The following is a 6,713-nucleotide window of genomic DNA, read 5'->3' on the forward strand; positions in this document are numbered from 1 at the left end:
TGACGGGGATAATACCACTGCACAGCGGAATCCAGCAAAAGGATGTATGCAGAGCCGATGATCGGTACATTCACGTCGTAAAGTTACACATTTGCTACCTTTTACTGATGCTATTAGCAGTTCCATTCTTGCATAGGAACATATCCGTGTTTCATTGCCACTGCTAAATCCTTCCTCCTAATGTCTGTTCATTATTTATTTTATTGTACGGGAAGAATGGAAAACGCATGAGTAAGAGATTTTATTGGAAGCTTATTTTGTCTGTTGTTTTACCACTTTTGTATGGTATTGTTTCATTCACTCGAAAGCAATAATACGCTGAGTTATTGCCACATCGCCGTTATGCAAGGTGTTACAGCTTTACAATCATGGAAAATGGTCTGCATTGTGTGACATAAAGTGTAACAATAGCACCAAAGGAAAATAAAATTTAAATATGTAAAATAAAGTCCAAAACAAGAAAAAGGCTGACCCCTTTTGCGCTCTTTCTTACATCATAAATTGCCAACTGTTCTGTTAACTTCGCATCTCGATCGACGCCTCCCGCAAAAGAGATCGTGGGAAGCGCTTAAATTCAGCTTCGGCATCTTATTAAAGTGATGTATTTGCTTAACACCATTCCCGCCGTTTGCAAGAAGCAGCCTCGTAAATTCAATTTCTTTTCCCCAATTAGCTACAGCTATTTAGCACGAACCCCCCCGTGACCTGTCTGCACATCCGCTCCCGAACCATGTATGATCGCATCATACTTCGCAACTGGCGAAAAACGCGATTCCTTCACCGTCCAGGAAACGCAAATTGAAACATTATTCTGTAAAAATAATCTTCCCCGGCGGTCCGGCAATGGCGGTCCCGTCCCTGAGAAACGGCAACCTGTCAGAAGCGAAAACCCACGTCTCTGTGTGTGTAGTTCTGCACACTCACATGAGCTTATATCCTTTAACGGCGCGAAAGGGCAAAAATAACAAAACCCCATGATGGCATGTGAAATAAAGTGAATCTTTCATCACATCCCTCGCACACTCGGCTCGGGCTTCAAACATTCAAACGGATTGTGCCACGGTCATCGACTTTGACTTTTAACGTTCTTTGACGCGCCCTCTGAAAGATGCTTCATCCCCTTTTGCTCCTTTCGGTGGTGCGCTCCTAAGCTCATCTCGAACTGCAAAATACGGACTGCAGCAAAAGAGGATCCATCCCACAGCTGAGATGGGCTGCTGGGAATGGAAAATGGACCAACAAAAAAACAAAACGAGCAACAGCAAAGGCTGCCTGAAACTAATCGAAAAACACTCGCAGAACGAAGCGAAATCTCCCTATTTAAATTGTCAAAATCAAACAGATTACGTCCCCGTTCCCCGGGCCATCATCGTGCAGCTCTGGCGGTACCCATGCCCTTGAGCTTTCATCCGTTACGATGTGTGCAAGTAGCAGAGCAAAAACAGAAAAAAAAACAAAAAGAAATAATACTAAACCCAAACCGAAAAGCAAGACTTCACACCGGCATCCGTTTAACGAGGATGTGAATCCTAGCCCGGGCGCAAATGTTCCAGCGGCGACTCCGCAACGACTTATCCCATTTGCGTAGGTTCAGGGCCATCATCATCTTCGCTGGCAACCGTTCCTTGCCAGGTAGTTACTTTGCAATCGGTGGCTAACTTCACCGGAAAGTGCGGGAGAAGAGTGTGAGTGTGTGTGTGGATATTGCAAAAAAAAAAAAGAAAAACAGTGCAAAAAAACTCACAAGATAGAAGGAAAGATCAACAGAAACGGAACGGAATGGAACCATCGTACCAGCGCGAACTCCGAAAGTAAAACCGAAAAAAGCGTAAGTATGTAGGCATCTTGCAGGGATTAAATTAATCTCGCAAGATATTTCAATTCCGTACGCTTTCAGCCGTTTGCTTAAGATGTAGGTTTTAGTTGTCACGCCTGGAAGGCCGACACCCTTCGGTGGAAGGCGACCGGTGATGGTCGACGGCGGCTACTCATCAACCTGCCCGGACCGGTGGTTTTGTGTGTGGCAAGCGGCGTGTCAGATAAGCTGCATGCGATGATGGCACGGCAGAGGGAGCCCTATCGGTGGCGACTGTCATGCACGCTGGTGCCGAAACCTGTGCACCAAGGCTCCCGGCAGGCGACATGGAAATAATTGCATTTTCTGTATATGACATTTAAATTAGGTCTTAGAGGGTTCTTCCGAGCGATGGCCTGTTTCTTCTCGAACCATTTTGACAAGGCTATGGGTATGGGAATTTCGAGGGACTCCCCGTAAACAGCAGGTTTTTGGCATTTATCGTCCTGTCGATTCGAAAACGTGTGCATTCTCGTTTGTATCGAGCTTCCGTTTTTTTTTTGGGAAATAAGATCTGGCGGCACCAGAAGGACGTGTTGAAGGGGGTTCCGTATCGTATCGGATGTAGGATTTAATATGTTCTTCTTAAGACTGAGCGAACAGGTTCAGCAGATAAGACAAAGCCTGCTCATTGGAGTGTGGATTTTCGGAAGGATGTTTTATGCAGGAGGGAATTACATTGGAGAATATCTACCCGAGGAAAGATAATGCCATTTTTGCATGTTGGAATTAGTCAGTGTTAAATCAGTAAAGGTCGCATTCTGGAATTTGAATAAGAGGATATTTATTTTCCTGTTTGCCTATACCGTACAAAGTATAGAAACTTTAGTTAATAATCCAAAGGAGAGTTTTTCTTCAACTTATTTTGATGCATTTCTCTAAAGAACTCGGAGGGATAAGTACAAAACAATTAACGCGCACTATTTATTGCAAATATTACGCTTAAACTACAAGATGACATTAAAACCAAGGCAAAGCATAATTTTCTATATTTCCACAATATCTCCCAACGATCAACATTATTCATACTCCTTCTCAATAAAAAAAAACGTCCTAACGTCAGCCAACGAAATAGAAATGAAAGATGAAACAACTTTCATCGAACGGATCAAGCGCGGTACGAATTTATTGTACAAGTCGTCTCGATGTGAGAAAATCTCGTTTGTTACCGGTGTGTGATGGGACATAATTTCTAAATTGGACCATAAATTATTAACCCTGCCGGGGTACATCGTGGGGGTTGGTGGTTTATCTGCCTAACCTATGATTTCCTATAAGCTTGTTGCAATCCAAACCCCCATCAAAGCCCCGTCAATAAAAGCTTGATCTTATCTAAATTGCGGTCACCTCTGCGTGTTAAACAAGTATGAATTATTTTTTTATCTCCTCCTCCTGTCCTCATCCCCTTCCCGCACTCCCAGATCCGATGACGCGGAATTGCATTCCACGCTCTCTGCTGCAGCAACATCCAAACTGCAATCATTAATGTTCGCTATTTGATAAGACATCAATTAATATCCGCTTTATGGACTTGCTTTACGACGCCAGCCGTCGCGGACGTTTATTGGTTTCTAATTAAAAGAAAAACGGTGGAGAGAGAGGAAAAAAATGAAACTCCAAAGCACGCGGAACGCGCTGCAAGCACTGCGGCGTGGTTGGTACTGCCGGGGGTATGTACCTGCGAAACTTTATCCATAAACCTAAATCAAGGGACCTCTCCTTAACCCGGTGACGTGTCGATCGGATCGCGATTGAATTTACGGCTCCGTAACAGCTGCTCCCCGGCCAAGTACATGGGGAAGGTTTGTAACACCGTGCGGGTTGTTAACACGGGCGGATTACATTCCGGCACGGAGACGTTGGTCTCTGCTGGGCGCTAGCCTGACCTCGCCGGTGATCGTACCAGTGTTTCGACGCCGCGCCGAATGCAGGTACGGCGTACAGTCATCATCGGGCGGCATGACGAATATTGCGCTCGCGCGTCGTAATAAAACTGGTAAAACGGCTTTAAAACTAACATAAATCAATCACGCTGCCACGCTGAGTGCGCACTACTATGGGGGTTTGAGTGCATCTCGCACACGGCTTTCAGGTGGGTGGGAAATTGCATTTTGTGTCGAAAAACTGCAGCGCTGAGCCAGCAGCTTCCCAGATGTACTTCAGTGGTGTACTTCAACAAAAACAACTGCTTTGTCAGTGAAAGGCTGCAATGAGTAAGTTCACAGATTGATTTAGAAAAAAAAACATACGCAAGATACATTATTAAAGTCATTCATGTCATCTCACGTCCCCATCTTCGTGCATCTTCAATATGCCGCTAATCAATTCTGAACCTTTATTGGGAGAAATACAATTTGTCCCAGCTACTACACAGATGTGTGTCCCCCATGTTGTGATGCTGGTCGGTGTTCTCTCCTGGCCGGTCTGCTCGTTACAAAAGCTAGCGGGTGGTACGCCGTAACTCCAAAACGCCCGTACAATCGCAACCGTTTGGCCCGGGGTTTTTGCAATACGCCGTGTGTGTCTGAATTCTTTCCCTGCTTCTTATTCGTGTCGCCTCTCGCCTCATGCCAACTCTCGTACGTTTAAACGATGACTGCAATTTGCCGTAAATGCCCATAAGATTAAGCCCCACGCCATCGCGCGAAGGTGAGTCAGTTACGGCCGTTAGTTGGCGGCTGGGACACAAGATCGAGTCCTCGGGCACATGGCACTGGGGCACGCTCGCAGGAAAGGTGGAAGGTAATGGAGCGATTCGAGGTAAGATACTGAATCAGTTACCACCGCCCCGTACCATTCACTTCCCCGCCAACGCCACCGATAAGAAGATGGATGTGAAAAATAATAAATAGAGAAGATAATATTGCTTACATCATAGAATGAGCGTTTGAAGGGCATCACGATGAGTATCTCGCTGGCAAACACAAAAAAGCAAACGTAGCGTACCTACTTAGCCAATTGAGCCAAGGAAGCGATTGGCAGACGCGACACGAATCACACGCGTGCAGTCGCGGTTTGTTGCAGTTGCAGCTCTCCATTGTGTGTGTCAGCAGCAGCAGCAGCAGCAGCATCACGCCGTAGGAGAAACGCTCATACCGCGATCCAATGGTGGTCCATTTGGCCTCATTTGCCATTCATGAGAGGAGACCGATGTGATCGATTAAATGCTGATTGCCTGATGGCAAGGCATACCTGTAATTACTGCCGCTGCTGCTGCCTTATTCATGGCGCCCGCAAACGACGGTGGTCAGTTGAATGGGAGACGAACGGGGTGCTGGAAGACTGCATTTCTTCTACGGACGCTCGTCCACGGCCTAACGATCGGATCCGGGGCTCGGATACTAATTATACGTCCGCTGGTGAATGATTCATTCGGCTCGCTAACGTTAATTAAATTGAAGGGATTATCATTGCAATGCGGCGTTTGACCGTTTTGGTGCGAGATGGCAGCCGAGCGGGGGGAGAAGGTCGCACAGGTCAATAAGCATTCGAAGACGGTCGCTAACGTGTGTAAATATTTTAAAACGAGCCAACGCGAGGTTGCAGGCAAGGCGGCCTGTGGGTAAATTACAGCCATTTGGCAACACGCGCTATTGGAGGTTGCAATATGGACTGGATTTAAAAATTCATAGCATAATTACAACGAAATGACAACAACAAACGGACAGCAGCAGCTTAAGTTAGTAAATAAAGGTCTTGAAAACATCAGTTGGATTCAAAATCAAACATCCTTGTGGAGCCAATTCCAGACAACTTGAATAAAATATTGATAGAATCTGATATTGAATGTAAAATCCTTTGAAAACGTTCATTCCATTTAATTCAATGCAATAAATCCTCTCTAAAACTCAGAAAGTGTAATTTTCTCTCAAATCAATAACTTGCAAAACTCCGGTTTGGCGTAATTTCTTTAATTTCCTCAAAAAGCACTCTCCACACTAGGTTGAGCATGAGTTTTGAGATAGATTGTTATGGTAACCATTCAGCCCAACTATCAGTAGCGCATTTTTGTGCAGTAATTATCGCATTACCACCAACGATACCGGGACTGGAAGGTACTGGGAAAACGTTCTAAAACATTGCGCAAATTCGTGGTAAAGAACGAATGGTTCACGGAAGAGTTTCTACAGGCAACTTGGAGTTGCATAACTACAGTACCAGGAGAGAGCATCGAACGGTGGCATTGGTAGTTGGTACCAGCACCAAGCCGCCCATCACGGCAGCCACCAAATCGATCGCTATCAAATGTCTGCTCGATCGTTTCTGGCATCGCCCAGCGCGTCTGGCGTGTCGACCGAAATGATGTTAAAATCAACCAAAAGCGTACCCACCGTGAGGGTAATGTGTAAACTACATTGTAGGGCAGCCATTTAGAATGCTGCATCAAACATTAGAAGCGTTCGCAGTGGGAAATGGTTGAAAATGAGATTGAGTTAATGTAAAATAGAATCCTGCAGAATTATATACTGAACAAAAAAAAAGTATTAGGAGAACCTAATACCGAATCATAACAACAAAGTTTTTTTTTATTTATATTTTAAATTAAATTCAATTCCAATTTTGTCCATTACATCTCCAATAGTGCTGCGAATTGGTGAATCGGCGGTCCGGCCCCGAAATGCCGCCCACCGAACTAAACAAACAACAATGAAGTGCACCGAAAGGGATCGCCTTCGCAGTGTCTGTGGCCGTAATAAAACCACTTACCGATCGTAGCTCACGCTGCACGCCCTTATCGCGAATCATAATTCCTGTTTTCGCTCTCCCTTCGCCTTCCCCTTGCCTTCAAGAGTCCCATGCCTCTTGCATCGTTGTTCTGTACTGTGCACGGTGCGCCCCGAAAAGGCGCTAGAAAACG

Source organism: Anopheles gambiae, chromosome 3 (genome assembly GCF_943734735.2).
Source record: "Anopheles gambiae chromosome 3, idAnoGambNW_F1_1, whole genome shotgun sequence".
NCBI classification, from domain to species: domain Eukaryota; kingdom Metazoa; phylum Arthropoda; class Insecta; order Diptera; family Culicidae; genus Anopheles; species Anopheles gambiae.